The sequence below is a fragment of the Sceloporus occidentalis genome, unplaced genomic scaffold (assembly GCF_023333645.1).
Source record: "Sceloporus occidentalis isolate IW3139 unplaced genomic scaffold, rSceOcc1.0.p SCAF_5, whole genome shotgun sequence".
Classification (NCBI taxonomy): domain Eukaryota; kingdom Metazoa; phylum Chordata; class Lepidosauria; order Squamata; family Phrynosomatidae; genus Sceloporus; species Sceloporus occidentalis.
The window spans coordinates 150444933-150463016 of record NW_028316985.1 but is presented as its reverse complement, the minus strand read 5'-3'; the positions used below and the strand labels follow the sequence as shown (position 1 = coordinate 150463016).

The 18084-nt window shown below is 40.5% G+C and overlaps 1 protein-coding gene across 3 annotated transcripts in view; it reads left to right on the top strand.

Moving 5' to 3' along the window:
* Window positions 1–18084, top strand: part of PCDH10 (protocadherin 10) — a 69170-nt gene that overhangs the window by 31141 nt on the left and 19945 nt on the right. The gene's annotated exons all lie outside the window — the stretch shown is intronic.

The following is an 18084-nucleotide window of genomic DNA, read 5'->3' as shown; positions in this document are numbered from 1 at the left end:
GAATGATAACTCTTACATAAATGATTTCTGTTGTGTTTTTTTGTAGAAATTTGTAGTGCTCACAATGAATGTTATTCATTGTTATTTCATTGTTTTTTGAAGTTGGATTTTGTTAGAAAATAACAACAACAACAACAATTGTGCAAACTCTATTATATAAATACCTTAGTTCAGGGCTACAACACAGGTTTTCACAGCATCATATACACAATCAAAGCACTACTGAAAGATGTCCATTCAACCTCTGTTTGAAACCCTCCAAATTAGAGTCAACCATCTTTTGAGACAGTCTATTCCGCTGCCAAATAGTTCTTACAACAGAGAGGTGCTTTCTGATATTTAGATAAAAGCTCTTTACTTGTAATTTGAATCCACTGGTTTGTTTCCTGATCTCTGGGGTAACAAAAAACAAGCTTACTTGAATTTGTATGTAACATTTCTTCACTCCCCAGTCTGAGGTTCTTGTTTAAATATTTGGCAATCTCCATTTTAAGAAGGATGAGGTAGCAGGCAATGTGAAAGACAGGTGTCTGAGCCCCTGAAAAGCTGTTGCCGCTCAGAAAAGATAATATTGGATTAGATGGACACAAAACTTGAGCTAATATGGAGCAGTCTGAAATGTTTATGAACTCAGAAATATTCAAGCCTATTGTTATATAATCATGTAATAGATGTACCAGTGTTGTGTGACTGGTCATTGGGTAGGGAAAAAATGGAGGGAATAAGGAATGAAAGAGAAGTCCTCCGAATGTATCAGAGCAAAAGATTTATTGGTAAAATAAAAAGTATAAATGGAAATAGCATTAATTTTACTATGAACATGTTATCCACATGTATGCACCTCTCACAATATCTAAAGAATGTATACAGTATAAGTATCAGAAGTGATGAGGAATGAATGAACCTTATCTGATAAACTGCTAGATCAATTTTTAATAAGCATGAATACAGTACTGAATTTTGTAATGAAGATCATGGAAAAAGTCATGACTAAATTTTAAGTGCTGATCTGTAACAAAATTGTTGGGATTATTATCCATTATAGCCTGCATTCATCTACCATGTCCTTACTGTTTTTTAGTTCAATTCTGATCCACATTAAATCTTCATCCACACTACTAATATTCAGTTAGTGTAACAGGTGTATGGTGCTGATAACTGTGTCTGTCTAAACTGTCTCAGACTTCCCTGCCATGTTCCCAAAGTGTTTACTTTGGCTTCCCTCACATTGTGACATATATGTCAGTATATGGACTGAGCATCCCTACACTTTGCTTGTACTTTGCGCAAATGCAATCACTAGACATGGCTCCACTACTGATAATAACCACTACAGATAAGAACTTCTCTAGTTTACATTCATAAATGGACGAGTTCCCATAGAAGATGGTGCTTCAGGTACCCTAAGCTTTAAAAGAACTATTGAAAATTGTGATGAAAAGTGAACCTAGAATCAATATAATTGTTATTTATAGGTGTTAATTGGATTGTCTCCAAAGTCAGCTTTGGACAAAGCTGTGAAGGTGCTGCCACATTTTGGACTAATTGAAGTTCCCAGACACTTCTCAAATAGCTGTACATACATTTAACATACAATTAACTCCTATGCATGGTAGTGATCTAGTCCTGATATTATTAAGGTCTGTGTTAGCAAGGTCCAGTCTCACTTCTACTCATCTGCAATAGTTGCAAAGGCTGACAGTCATTGGCCGTCTGTGAGTGACAGTCACATATTTCCCTGTATAGTTAGTAATGTGATACTTTAAAAGAAGAAAATTATGGCAGTGGCTTTTGCTAAAGTCCTCTTTTTCACTAGAATAAAACAGATTCCATGTTAAAGGTGTATTATGCACACATTCTTATAGAGGTCAAAACTCTGGAAGCAGTGTTACCCAGTGATCTTTCCAAAAGGAGTGAATTAATCTGCAGACTCTTCCCAAGGCTTTTCTAAGCACTTGCATTGTTCTGTGCGATGTGTACCAATTATTTCTCAGTAATTTGTGCTTAGTTCAGAGGTTGTTGTTGCTGTGTGCCTTTAAGTCATTTTTCACTTATGATGACCCTAAGGCAAACGTATTCTGGGGTTTTCTTAGCAGAATTTGTTCAGAGAGGAGTTTGCTTTTGCCTTTGCCTTCCTTTGAGGCTGAGACAGTATGACTTACCCAAGGTCACCCAGTGCATTTTCATGGATGAGCAGAGATTAAAAAACTAGTCTCCAGAATTATAGACCAATATTCAAATCACTGCACCATGCTTTCTCTCAGTTTTGAGTTATAATTGTCTTAACTTCTGGTAATGACTTGTGATGATCCTTATAGCTCTGTTACGCTTTCTATGACCTACATGTTCATTAGAGGGAGAGATCATTGCCTTGTTTATCCAAACTTGGATGAAGCATGTATGTGGTGTGGATACTTTGTTGAGGAGGATCTGTTACTTTTTGTGCCCCCAAGTAACACTTCTTCCATGAGTATGTGTGAAGTTGAAAGTTTGAAAGATGACAGGACTTGGAACTGGTAACAGAGAAACAAGAAAGAACAGAGAGAGCTCAAAAAGTTACTTTTGAGAGCTACAACTCACAAAATCTCCCAGCAAACCTTTGATAACTTTCCCAACCTCTGGGAACATTGAACTACTGCTTTTCCAAACAAATTAGATATCACTGAGCATGGATTAATAAAGATAGTGAGCATCCTACTAGAAAAGGCTGGTGGAGAATATACACAACCAGCAATATTGTTTTTGAAGTGAGCTTGATGGATATGTAACCATTTCCCCATATATTACATTGAACCAGACTAAGGAAATAAGTACTAGGATAAGCAAGCAATTGTCTTTCTGTGATAACAAAATAAATGTAAATGATGTTTCAGAGCTAAGTTTCATGAGGGAAATATGTGCAATTTTGCAAACTGAAAGATAAAATATGAATTTGCTTACATATATAAAACAACATTTGGCAGGATATTGTATGTGTCTGCTTCAATGTAAAGTTGGAATGGAAATATATACATTCCAACACAGTGATAGGAACTAATTAATTTAAATCAATGTATCATTTAAGTTAGACATTTTCTAATGAAAATATACAACTTAATTAAAAACCTTTAAAAAAACCAAACTTGATTAATTGTGATAGACTTTCAGCCACAACTTAATGCCCCAGTTTAGCTATTAACTTCTTCATTGCAGATCAACATTTTCAAGCTTGTTTCTTAAATAAATAAATGCGAATGGCTATAGAAATCTATAGGATTACAGTCTAATAACCAGTTTCTTTTTTAAACAAATTGAACAGTTTGAAAGTGGGTCATGCTTTCTTCAGCTGGGTGAATTTTCTGTGTTCTACACTGGACATTGTGTAGAAGCTTTCCAGAAAACTAAATGTTAAAGCTCTTAACCCTGGGATCTTTGCCTGGATCAGGAAAGGAGCTGGTAAACTATAGAAGGAGTTAGGTTAAGCAGATGAGATCATGAGGGAGTAAGAAAATACCCTATAAATAAAATGGTACAGTATTTCCAAAAATTGACATAGATGTTTCCTTCTTCCCATAGCTCAAAACAAGGATAAGGGTTTGGGGATAAATCACTAGAAGCTTTTTTCACCTTTATTCTCATAGCGTATTTAGTTCAGGCATTTATCTTAAAGTTAAATAGAAATTTAGTACAGTGGGCCCACCCTATCTGCAGGCTTTGGATCCATGAATTTAACTCACTGAGTACTGAAAATGCATATATATATGGATGCAGTAAGAAGCATTTCCAGTGCAGCAGAGGAGGCAGAGGAAATCATGTCTATCAGGCACACATTCTTCAGACTCCCTTGCCTCTGGGCAGCCTGGCACCTGCTCACTTCTCCCTTGCAAATGAACAAGGAAGAGTGTCACAGAAGTCTTTTCTTTAACATTTTAACTATTAGCTGATCATTTAATTTTACCTACTATTAACTTTCCTATCTCAGTTTCAATGTAGAAGCCTTTGGTCCCTTCCAATGCAGGCTCAGAAAAGAAACTGTGTTCCTGGACAACATGCAGATAGGTTATACAATGTGTTATCATGAATGTTATTGAGTACCATAAGCCACTGGGATAAAATAAATATGAATATTGAAATTCAGGTCTGCTATGATATCTTCTGGAGAGATAATGCAATGCCAGTAAAACACCTGATGAATTGCAAAAATAGATGTGGTGTGTAAAGAACCTATAAAAACAGAACTTCAAAGGAAAAGTTTCAGATTAATTTTGTATTGATGTAGTTAGTATGTTTTGTAGCTAATGGATGGGAAAAACCAATTTCCAAGAACAGGCTTTTTAACAAACTATGCGTGTCTGTGTGTGTCAGACTAGCTCCATTCAAATCCTTTACCACATTGAGGTAATAGTTTTATTCTCTCTGAAATCTATAACATCTCTGCTAGCAATATGCCTATATTGTTTAAAAAAAACCAGACCAGTAGTACCTGTGCAAAATTCATTGGAATCCTTTAGCTAACAACATTTAGAACATGTTGCCACAATTTCACCTTGGCAAGTTTTTTAAAATATAGAAATATATTCTCTATTTCTCTCTTTAACTTGGATACCACCTAAGCCTTTGCATGATGCCATCTTTGACACATTTTATGGGCTATCTCAAAAACAAAACATAAAATGACATGGTACAACTGCAGATTAAATGCTGGAAAATTAGGTGGTTATAGTTTGACCACGAGAGCCAGTAAAGTGTAATGTTTTGAGTGTTGGACTATTACTCTGGAAGCCAGGTTCGAATCTTCACTCAGCCTTAGAAACCAATTAGGTGACCTTGGGCATGTCACACTCTCTCAGCCTCAGAGGAAGGCAATAGCAAACTTCCTCTGAAGAAATGTGCCAAGAAAATCCTGTGATAGGTTCTACTTAGGGTGACCATAAGTAGGAAATGACTTGAAGGCACACAACAACAACAACAACAACAACAACAACATGTTTGACCATAGCAGATGCATATTAAGTATCATTTATCCCATCAGTTCTTAATCTGGGACAGCATTTCTTAAAATATCTTGGAGAAAACACTTATAAAGTGATTATAGGTGGCAAGATATTGCTTAGTCATCAGTATCCTCTTTTTCTGCTTGAGGAAAAGGAAAAGGAAAAGGAAAAAAATCTGAGATCCAAAATTGCCTATTTAGGGCTGGCACAGACCAGCTCTAAAAGTCAATGTAGATGACTCCCCCCAAGACGTCTTGAAGCCGCCCAGTCAATCAGTGGCGGCTTCAAGACATCTTGGGGGCATGGTGTTTAGATGACCCCGCCCCAAGATTCCCTGGAGCTGTGGCAGTGCACTTTAAACCTGGCACAGATAGGAGCAGATCTTTCCTGCTCCTATATGGGCTTGATTCCTGGTGGACTGGGCTGAAGCTTGTGCTTGCTGCAGCCCCAAGGTGTCTTGGGCAGGGTGGCTTCAAGCCGCCTCTTCATGCCCATCTATTCTGACCCTTAGTTATGAATAAGTAATAGTTCCTGGCCCAAGTCCTTCCCAATATGACCAGTAGTCATATTAAGCAATGGAGCACTGTCCAGCTAGCATTTAAGGCACAGCAGGATGCCATTTCCATCTGCTTCTGACCAGCAAGTGAGGCGGCAATGTGAAATTGCCTTGAAGTCTTGCTTCTGATTGTCACAGCCTTGCTTGCTGGAAATGCCTTGCTGCTGTGCCCCAATTACCAGCTGAAAGGTTCTCCATTGCTTGATATAGTTGCTAGATGATAAGGTAGGTGTGGAGGGAGGAATTTACAATTCTCGCAATAGTGTCATGAATACAAAGTATTACTGAATATGGAGCAGTTATGTATCCATAACTCTAGGTTACAAATCCGGTACTGCAATACATGATGGAATTCCATTATGTAAGCCACATCTCAGTAAATAATGCTCATCTACTTTTTTTGTTTTTGCTGTGTTAAAAAACCCAAACTGTTGAGCCAGTTTTGCCATCTTTAAATTGAGACAATGATAAACATTTTCTTTAGGCCTACCTGCAAAGGACACATAAATTTACAACATCAAGTTTAATCAATTCAGAATTAAACTCATTGTGTCAGTGCCTTTTCATGGTTAAATAAAACAACAGCTTAGAAATATAGCTCACAGTAACAAAGCTCTCTAATTGTTGTTATGATGGCCCAGTGTCAGTGGTGAAGAGCATAACAAGTGGCCTATTTTAGGCATAATATGACCCATCCCTGACTTAGAAATTGCAGTGAAGAGTGCACTAATCACATATTTAAACAATACAGGCTTGGAAAAGATTGCAAATTATGTGCAGAATGCAATTAAGTACTCTATAATCTTGATAAATCGGAAGGACAGACTGAAATTTGATAGGATAGCACTTCAAAATAAGATATAATTGGTTTGCTTTTGAACACAAAAGGGTGAAATAGATAAAGAATTTTTCTTTCTTTTTTAAAAAAAAAGCACAACCTGAAAGTAAGAATAAATATGATGTGACGAAGTTATAGGAAATACCAGCTAGATTAGAGTAACAGAATATCCAATTTGTACTAACATTTAATAATAGCAAAATAGAGCAAAAATAACATTGTGGTGGTGGTGTAGCAATGTGGGAAAAAAACACATCAAGATTATCCATTTATTCTCTACTTTTGCTTCACAAATGCTGAACTAAGAGCTGATCTGCAAAGTAGGGGAAAAAACCTCACACGATGCTCCCTTCATCTGTATCTATTTTAAATGCAGTGACAGATGGCACACGTCTATGTTTCCACCACATTAAAAAGAAAAAGAAGCTTTCAGCTTGTGGAAGACTGGGATACCAGTGAAACTTGGGCCATTTCCTTGAACTCCTCCTTTTCTGAGAGATTTTTTAAAAACAAAAACAAAAACAACCTTCAAATATATGTACCACCACCATCAGAATTTTAAATAGGGATGGTTTCATACTTTGTTATAAGTAGGATGGTTCAATAGTTCTAAGTAGGGATGGTTCTATAGGCGGGTTACAGACCGCCCATTTGGGGCGGGCTGTACCCGCCCCTTTCCCTGGTGTATCGGGGCCTCAGCGGCCAGAACGGCAGCCGCTGAGGCCCCGATCCACCGCTTTTCAGGCTGTGGGGAAGCGACAAAACGCCGCTTCCCCGCAGCCTGAAAAGGGATGTCCCTGGGGCTTCAAGCCCCAAGGACACCCCGTGGTGGCGGGGAGGAGGAGAAAGGGGCTGCTTGGCCCCTTTCTCCTTTGGTCCGCTGGGCGCAGGTGTGTGAAGGCTGCGCCCAGCGGACCAAACCAGGAAGGAGCTCCGAAACAGAGCTCCTTCCTTCTCCGCGCTAAGGGCGCACTAAGCACCCTGGCGCGGAGCGAGGACGTCACTTCTGCGCCACCCCGTATAGAGGCGGCGCGGTTGTGACGTCCTCATGGTGGCGGCCGTGTGGAACGGCCGCCACCATTTTGTGCGTGCGGAGCGCACACTAGGGTTAGGGGGTGCGGAAGCACCACCCCTTTCTAACCCTAGTGCGCACTCCTCACGCACAAAACGGCCCGTTTGTAACGGGCCATAGTTTGCTAGATTGAGCACCGCTCATCTTTCCTCCAATAGCCATTGCCACCATTAGGGATGTTTGTAAGGTATGCTTAGATGCTGTAGGGGAGGAGGTTACTTAGTCAACTAGAAATCACTGGCTTTACTTCTAATAATTCTTCCTTCTACCCCACCAGCCCTAGAGGGTATCAACCACCATTCCTTCTAGGAAAACATGCTTCCCTTAAATACATAGCTACATAGATAGATCTTCAAGGTAAGGCTTTCTCTCAGTCCTACCATCATCACAGTCTTGTTTGGTGAGCACAGAAGAGCCTTCTCAGTGGCTGCTTTCACCCTCCGTGTCAAACTAGGCTGGCCTCCTCCTTGTTTCCCTGTTGACAGCAGACAAAGGTCATATTTGTTTAAGCAGGCTTCTAATGGTTAAGCAGGAAAGGTTCTTTTTATAGATGTGTGCTTTATTTGTTTTGAACTTTTGAATGGCTTTTAAATAATTTTATAGTGTTTAATATGGGAATTTTTAAAATTATTTTTAAATTTTATTGTAAACATTTTTAATTTGTAATTTCTGGAAGCTACCTTGGGTCCCATTCCGGAAGAAAGGTGGCATATAAATGAAGTAAATAAAATAAAGTAAAAACATAAACATATAAATAAATCTGGCCCTGGACTCCCCTTCTTTCACCACAGTTTCTAATGCTTCATGATTTAAAACCAAAGCTTTCAAAATTTGACTATTTCAGGAACTTCTTTGTCTTGCAATATGTTGAAAATAAATTCATTCATTTAAATTTGTTACCTCTCTAAAAGGTTGGAACAGGTATTCTTCACCTCTGACTTATTAATGAAACTCCATGTGTCTTTGAAAATGAGATAGTGGTGGGCCTTTTAAAAAGGAATCAGCAGGAATCTGCTTTCCATTGCATATATCAAAAGTAGAAGTCCTCAGTTGTATGTAAGGCAGCATCCCACACTAGAAATACATACTATTTGTTATTAACATTGAAGGGGAAAGGGGGTGGAATGATAATTTTGCATATAAAATTAAGATAATCCCTTTGCATATGTTCCCAATGTTATTGAATAGCTAGTATCCTTCTAAATAAAGAAGAATGTTTCTCCCATTTCCTTAGCAGAGTGTAGGTATCTGTTCTTATACTGAGACAAGGCTTTTTTCAGTTAACAGTATGAAATTGAAGATCAATAAGTGCTGATATCTTGATATGTATCACAACAGTTTTATAATTTTTTTGTTGTTGTGATTACAGTAAATCAAAATTTATCTGTCTACACCATAACCCCAAACATTGAATACATACTCAATAAATACCCAAGCTGTCTGAAATCTTTAAAAGGTGCAAAAGAGTCACAGGCATAGACTACATTTCAATAGTCCTATACAAACAAATATCATGGTATAACAATTATGTACATGCTTTTGGATTTTATACAGTACCAAAGATAAATAATGTTTAGGCCTGTAGCCACCTCTTTCTTTGCCAGATCGATGCTGCGGCAACTACACACTGCAGCTCTGATCTGGCAGTGCAAAAAGAAACACCAAAAAGCGGTTCCTTTTTGCACCATGGAAAGGGCACCATAGCCGCTGCTGCTACAGCTTTTCAGTGCTCCTTTGGCACTGCGTCACTGGACTCAATGCCAGAGGAATGCTGTGCCACCGTCCACCATGTGGTCAAGCGCAGCATGACGGCAGCATCAGTACAGCATCAGGGCGTGTGCCGGTCTTTATCACTCATCTGTCAAAACTCTAAGAGACAATACAGACCGGCAACGTTGTGCTGGCCTGGCCACATACTAGAGCTGAACTAGGACAGAGCATTCACATGCTCCAAGCAGGGATGTAGCTAGGATTTTGGGAAAGGGGGAGTCCAGACTAAGTGCCACCATTATAATGGGGCTTGGGTGCGGTGGCACGGCAGAACGCACCATTCATTGTATCTAATAGAAGGGGGGTCGGGACCCCCCCCTTGGCTACGTTCCTGCTCCAAGCCCTAGTTCCGCAGCCCAGCTGCCATTATAGCACGCTCCGTACGCACAGGGTATGCCATGATGATGCCCCTCAGGTGCAGCACTCAGGTGCAGCACAAGGGGTATCATCATGGTGCACGAGCGCACCAACGGCATCCCTTTGGGGATGCAAAAATAACCCACCCAGAAGCGGGTTCTTTTTGGTCCCTCTGAAAGCCGTGACATCTGCTTGCCATGGCCTCCTTCCGGGGCAAAAATGGGTGGCATGGAGCTGCCCCTCTGCACAGCCCCTAAGTTTCACACTGTTCAGTGAGTATAACCTCCAGTACACATGCATAGTCTCTCCAAATAAATCTGAGGAAGTAGGCTCAAGTCCACAAAAGCTCATGCTACCAACGTTGGTCTTTCAGTTAGTCTCAAAGGTGCTGCAAGATCCCTTTGCATACTGATTTTCCAGACTAACTTGGGCCTGTTACAGACAGCCAAAATAAAGCTGCTTCGAGTCACAGTGGAGGTATGGTGTTTCAATGATGCATGCGTCCTAAGAGTCCAGAAGCCACACCAAAGCCACACTCCAGTCCTTAGGGCTGGAGTGTGGCTTTGGTCCGACTTCTGGACTCTTTGGATGCATGCATCATTGAAGCACCATACCTCCACTGTGACTCGAAGCAGCTTTATTTTGGCTGTCTGTAACAGGCCTTAGGTATGTCTTTGAATGCATAGGATTGTAGGTAAAGAAGGTGAATTTACTTGGCTACATAGCCTGTTTCCTTCCAGAAAGACAGATAAAAAATCTTGCTCACAGGCAAATGAAGAGTGTTTAGTGGCATCAAACACACAGTCATATTTCAGGCTAAAACTATTATAGGAGTGTGTGTGTGTGCGCGCGCGCACGCGCGCACACGCACACGCACACACACATAAAATTAGGTTCATAAACCTTTTAAGCAAATTCATTTCATTTTTGGTCCAGTATCTACAAATATGCTCTGACAGAAAAAGTGACCTATTTCCATTTAGATGAACCATCTGTCCCCTTTTGATGGTGGAGGTAACAACATCAGTGTCAAAGTCACTCTGAATGGAGGGAAAACTCTGAATGGTTAGTGCTCTATCCATCAGTGCCATTTCCATCCCTGTTGGCCTCAGAATCGTTGTTGTCAAAATAGATATGAGTTGATTCAGGCAGTGATATTACAAATGCAGTTACATGCAACTACATTAAACCCTAAGTCCATGAGGCTGTTTTATACCAGCTATGGGTGAGAAAGCTTCTAGTTGTGCTTATTCATCTTATGACCTCAAAGTATGGCAAGATCATTGATAGAGGAAAAGAAGATTTAAACTGCTGATTTTATTTATATATTTAGATAAAAGCAAGGCTTTTTTTTTTTTTTAACAAAGGCAGAGAACAGAATAATTACTACTTTTAATTTCCTTCACAGCCTGGAGACCTCATGTTCACTGCTCTCATCCCCACCCCCATTTTACATGACTTCTAAATAATTGTACATGCCAGGGTGAATTTTATCATCTTATCTAAGAGACTTGCATATGAATTCTGGGTATTTTAGAATCTGGAAAGAACAACACAGCCTTATTAGCACTGAAGCTCCAGGTCTCATTTAAACTAGATTTGAAGTCTTTGTGGGAGGAAGCCTTCTGTTTCTTCCCACTTGAAAGTAACGAAGAATCATAGCCCTTTGATGTGAGCAAGCTGACACTGTATTCTCAGATATGCTAAAAAAATATGTTGCCATAGTGGTGTAGTGAAAAACAGCCTTGTAGGTGCTTTGTACATCACAAAATGGAGTCCAGGTGGCAACAAGAGGACACATGTTATCCCTTATCAAACTGCCTGATTGCTAAGATTTTCCTCACAAATGCTCCTGTTGGGTCCAAATTTGTGTAGGGCCCATAGGAGTAGTATCTCACCTATGAAAACTGAGTATGGATTTGTATCTATATTATCGTGATGTTGGCCCATGCTGAGATTTCCCCCCCCCCTCAAATAAACCTTTTCTGTCTGATAAATTTCAGTCATGTTTAATGCCTTTTCTTGTGATTTTTTTCATGTACATTCATTCATTGACTCATCCCTCCCTGTTTGCAGACTTGGAATCTGTGGTCTTGACTACTCACAGATGGGCGTGTGCACCCATGGCACTCACACAGGGCCATGCGCAGGAGCATGAGGCCATTGAAATAAATAGGACCCCAATATCGGCAATTTTCCCGATTTGCAGGGTGTGTGTTTGTCAAGAACAGATCTCCTGTGAATCGGAAGGGATGACTGTATTTATATCGGGATGCTTTAATTGCGATTTCCTGCATGGCAGGTGGTTGGACTGGATGGCCCTTGTGGTCTCTTCCAATTCTATGATTCTATGAAGATTATCGCACTGGGGTTAAAACGTTCCCTGGTGCATTCTAACGTGCATGCGTGGGGGCGTGCACGGAGCATGATGGGAACCCGATGGGGCCCAGAACGCTAGTTTACTGCCCACAGGAATGCCACCACTGCCGAGCATTCCCATCATGTTTCCATCGAGTTCCAGGAGACGCCATTTCTGGGAACTGTTTCAAAGCATCCCCAGAAATGGCATCCCCTGGAACTCAATGGGAATGCGATGGGAATGTTTGGCGGCGGCAGCGTTCCTGTGTGCAGTAAACTAGTGTTCTGGGCCTCATCGGGTTCCCATCACGCTCCGTGCGCACCCCTGCACGTGCACGTTAGAACACACCGGGGAATGTTTTAACCCCGGTGCAATAATCTCCTAAGATTCTTTGATTCTGTGATTCTATCCCACTCTTTTTTGAGCAGCTTACAAATTGTTAATTTGAAAATTTTTGCCCTCAAACTTACAATCTAAAAAAGACATGACATAAAAGCAGAGGGAAATGGCAGTAGGGAAGGGGATCAAGTCCGGCAGATACTGCTGGTTATTCTCTCCCTCCAATGCCAGGGCAATGGCAGTTGGAATGGAGTGGAGGGCTTTCCTCTGCCTCTGGGCTAGGCATGGTGGAGCTGTGCCTGCATCTTTTCAACTTTCTTGGCCAGGGTGCTGGCAGTTGGAATGGAGTGAGGGTCCTTCATCTGTGTCCAGGCTAGGCATGGTATAATAATAATAAATAATAAATAATTTATTTGTAGCCCGCTTTTCCTGGGTAGATCAAAGCGGGTAACATAGTTGTATGGTGTATGGTGGAGCTGTGCCGGCCTCTTCTCTCCCTTTGGGGCCAGGGCAGTGGCAGTGGCAGGATATTATTTTAATTTACTGCATAGTCCTCCAAAATCTTTGATATGTAGTAGTTTATTAATTTTGTAATTTAGGTATGCAAATAAACATGGAACAATAACAAGGAATAGCTTGTTGATCTATGGGGTTGCTCTGGCTTATTGATTTCATTAGCTAATCCATTTGCCAGATGACAGTTTCATTTGCCCCATTTGGTTGTCAGATACAGTAGGTGGCACAATAGCTAAAGACAAACCCGAATTGTCAAAATGGGAATCCAATAAGATTTTGCTATACATGCTGTTGTCTGAATGAACCACTTAACTCAAGTACTGTATTGTTTATACTGACTAGCAGTGGCTTTCCAGGATTTAAAATAAGAGTCTTTCACACCAATACCTGCAGATGCCAGGATAACTTGTGACCTTTTTGTTCTCAAAGCATGTTCATCACTGAGCTACAGTTCTTTTTTATTTTCCTTTTTCCTTTTTTTAATAAAGGGGAACAAATCACCCACAGGGACAGGAGGAAGGGCACCCTCCATACACACGGATGAGTAATTCCTTTCAAAGGGAAGAGCCACATAGGAATACATTCAGATCCATAGGGCTTTCAGTAGTTATAAATTAACATGACCTTAATGCATATGACCATAAAAAAACACAAATATATTTTGTATGGAAACTGGAACAGGTCTTAGATTTCTTATATTTCCTCAAACTGAAGGCAACTGCAGTATTTCTGTCTTTTTAAGATACATGATGCATGAATTAATTGCTCATTACCAGCCTCCAATCAATCTTTTGTATACAGTTGGGGTTGTTAATGAGGTGTGATATTTTCTAGGTACCCGCTGCACACATATACATGTGGCCAGGCTTGACTACATCTTTTGTTTTGCTTTTATTGCTTATGTGGATTTTCTGTATACTTTGAATCAGAAAACTTTTCAGATCCTCTCCCTAAATTGTTCAAGATCTGATTTAATATATTTGACTTATATTTAGACATGGAAAGTAAAGCAAAACAAAACATCATGTTAATTTTACATGTTCCATAAATATTTCAAATGATTTCCAGCAACTCAAAGTAGTTAGACTGAAATATTTGATCAGGGAAATAACTTTGAAAGGGCACATTTAAAATATACTTACATTGTATCACATTCAAATACATTCTTATTTAAATACTAAAGTGTCAGATTTATTCCCTGTCTTTCCATATAAAATGTCCAAAGTAGCAAACAAAGCAAAATACACAATTAAAATAACAGTTACATACCTATGAATATTACATACCTATATAACCTTGGTATGATAGGTACTATTTTGAGAATAAACAAAACTCAGTATCTTGACTCTTATTTGTTAATCACAGCTAAAGTAGACCCACTGAATCAATTGTTGAATTGTGAGTGAATACTTATGAAACCACAATTATTTAATGGGTCTATTTTAGTTGACACAAACAATATCATTTAGACTCTTGTTTCCTCCTGTGAGTGAAGGCATAGAGACAGTAGGCACTGTAGGCATGTTTGCTATCTTATGAGTTGTTGTCACAGGAAGGATAACCACTGGCTGACAGCATTAGAACTTTTCTTTAGTTGTAGCATTTTACTGTACACTCTTTCTTTCAGCTGATTGTGTAGCCATAGGTACAAAAAATTAAAATTCAGCTAATGGTAACTAATGGGTCAGAATAAGAGCTCTAATAGCACAGTGCTGGTACTGTAGCCGCTCACTCACAAACCATAAGGTTGTGAGTTCAATCCCAGCCAAGGGCACAGGGTCGACTCAGCCTTGCATCTTTCTAAGGTCACTAAAATGACCTCGGAAGATCTTGCTGGGAGGCAATTAGCTTACAGTTGTAAACCATTTAGAGACTGGTTAGTGAAGTATGAAGTGGTATAGAAGTGGACCTGCTATTGTTTTTTGTGGGTTTTTTGGGCTATGTGGCAGTATTCTAGAAGAATTTCTTCCTGACGTTTCGCCAGCATCTGTGGCTGGCATCTTCAGAGAATGCTTGCCTGGAAAAAGATGGGTGTATATACACTGTGTGAGCCTGGGAATGCAGGAGTGATTTGCATGTGTATTGTTCTGTGCTGATGGCAGGCCTCAGGCTGGGAGGCTAATGCAAAAGAGGATTAATGTCTTCTAATTGGTGATCATTATCTGCTGGGAAAGTCCCTGACTCTCAGTGGTTTCCCATTTGCATTTGCTGAGTCTGCATTTTGCTGTTCCTCAGGACTGGTAGCCAAATTTTGTTCACTTTAAGGGTTTCTTCTTTCTGGTTGAAATTATCCAGATCTTTGTGGATTTCAGTGGCTTCCCTGTGCATCCTGACATGGTAGTGGTTGGCATGGTCCAGAATTTCAGTGTTTTCAAACAGTATTTTATGCCCAGGATCGTTTGTGGCATGTTCTGGCTGGCCCGGTCTGCAGTGTCTCTTGTGTTAATAATAATAATTTGTTTTATTTATATACCGCTATTCCAAAGATCATAGCGGTGAACAGCAAGTAAGCTAATTAGCAAGTAAGCTAATTTGCCCCCAACAGTCTGGGTACTCATTTTAGCGACCTCGGAAGGATGCAAGCCTGAGTCGAGCTTGGGCCCTTTTGCTAGTCTTGAACTCGCAACCTTGTGGTTTCGAGTGAATGGCTGCAGTACAGGCATTTAACCACTGCGCCACCAGGGCTGCTTGATTCTTATTTGCACACAGCATTTGGTGGTCCCTATGTAGACTTGTCCGCAGCTGCATGGTATGCAGTAAACTCCTGCAGCTGTGAGAGGGTCTCTGGTCCGAAGCTGCTATTGTAAGAAAATGCTGAGGTTTCTAGATGTGGTGCTGTTCTTATCTTGGATGCTTCTGTTCTGGAGTCTCGGTTGTTCTAGAGGGAACCTATTCTTACTCTGTTTCTCATCTTGTAAGTTGTTGGAGTGTGTATGATTGGATAGATAGACAGAAAATGTGATGTATGTGCTCGAATTTAGCATATGGGAGAAAACTAAAGGTTGCATTTTAGATGGTCCTTTTGTTGTTGCAGGCCAGGATATGGAATATTCTTTCTGTGGAACAGGCTAGACAAATATGAAGTTGGATGAATATTTCCTGTTGATTGAGTTTGGAAGAGAGTATGTAGTTTTATATAATTGGACTTCAGCATAGGACTTTGCTTTGCTGTATTAGCCAATGATTTGCAAGTGAAAAATCCCTCACTTTGACTCCACTAGGTGCAACTCCACCTAGGAGAATCACTAAGAGAGTATGGTAGGAGGGAGGTCACACCAAGTGACACCCTAAGGGGGATGATACCACTGCTCCCCAAACAAGCCAAGGGCCTTCCAGTCCAACCCAGTCTGGCACGACTTGGGTGATGCCAACCTCAGTGATGCCACCTATCCCACCTCTGAGCATTGAAATCTACCTATTCAAATAACCAAGGTTCCCCACCCTTGCCCTAAATTTATTTTAGATGCGAGGATCTGCATTTAAGGACTTCTCTGTCTCTCAAAGTTCAAACTCAAGAACAGTTTCATTTAACACTGATTCTATATCTCAGTCAGAGTAATCAAGTCATGACTGCAAGATGCAAATACACTGTTCTCAGTGAAAGCAAATAAGTAGTGAGAAGAAGATCCTAGTTTGCACTGGCTATTGTATACAGAGGACCAAACTCAGATTTACCAATTTAAAACAGGATACAGAAGTTTGGCTTTAATACATACATTAAGATGGAAGTGTACAATACCTCTTAACCTGAACTGTCTCAGAACCACTTTTTCTCTACAATACATGTACTATTCAGCATTTTGAGGATGGAATCAGTTATGTTCTTGAATAGTTGATATCTCATTTCTCACATCAAGAATCACAGCCTAAGAGCCTTTTTCCATTTCCTACAATAGCATTCTGGGTGCTGCTCTTTGATTGCTCTCTATATGCTGCAATAGCCTATGTCTCACAGATTTGAAAATATATATAAGAGCCAATGTGGTGTAGTGGTTTGAGTGATTACAACTTTGGAGACCAGGGATTGATTCCCCACTCAAGCAAAAAAACCAACCAAAAACCCACTGGGTGATCTCAGGCAAGTCACACTCTCTCAGCCTCAGAGGATGGCAATGTGAAACCCTTCTGAAGAAACTTGCCATGACAGGTTTGCCTTAGAGTTGCCAAATATGACTTGGATGCACACAACAACAAGAAGTAAATTCTGGAACCCACAGCGAAAATGGAAAATCACCAGTATTGAAATTCCTATTGACTCCAATGGCTGCATGCTCCTGCATAGAATCATAGAATCATAGAGTTGGAAGAGTCTGCAAGGGCCATCCAGTCTAACACCCTGCCATGCAGGAAATTTAAATCGAAGCATCCCCGACAGATGGTCATCCAGCATCTGTTTAAAGACCTCTAAGGAAGGAGACTCCACTATACTCCGACAGGTCTGACCAGATAACAAGAACAGATGTAAGCAACAATATAGTCAAGACCTTGGACAGGGTGGATGGAGCTTGGAAGCCATCATCAATAGGGTGAAACAGACCACCCCAAAGGGCCAGCTTGAAGTTGCCCCTGACAACTGCACATTTGGCCCAATTGACCTTTTTGTTGGCTGCAAAAAGTGACAAATAGCTGCTCCTTTTTGTTCTGGCAAAAAGCTGGCATTTCGGCTCCACTGCAGCTGGAAGCTGGCTTTGTGATGCTCTGACAGTGTGTGGTGTCCAAATGTCATGCCACCAAAATGCCTGGAAGCCAGCCGACATGTGGACAAAATGCTGCACTATGAAGCCACCTGCACAGCGACACAAAGGGGTAGTCTGTTTCACCCTAAGTGATGTAGCAGAGTCATTGTGAAAAGTCAACTCCTTTCAGTGTCACAATAGACCATTTTAAATTACCAGTATCTTTTGATGCAGTTTTTCATATCTTCAGGAGCAAGGTGTTTGTACCTGTGATGACATCACCTGCTCCCCAGAAGAGTCTGAAATCTTCCCCAAAACCTAATGGCAGTTGAGAACAAGGATGCTTTCTTGGAGCTGCTTTTTTGCAAGAAATTTGTTCCTGGAATCCTTTAGTCTATGTGCATTACAGTGGGCAGTTTTGTGCAGGAAATAACACTGCCAGAGCCATGGCTCCACCATGAAGAATGTTTTGAACTGTCCAACAGCACTTCATTTTTACCAGTGCTGATTGAAGAGATGAGCCTAAAAACTGCTGTGTCACTAGAGAGTCAGTTTGGTAGCTATTTCACCTCTTAGAAGGACAATGTGCTGGACAGTTTGCTCAGAAATCGTGGGAAGAGTTGCAGTG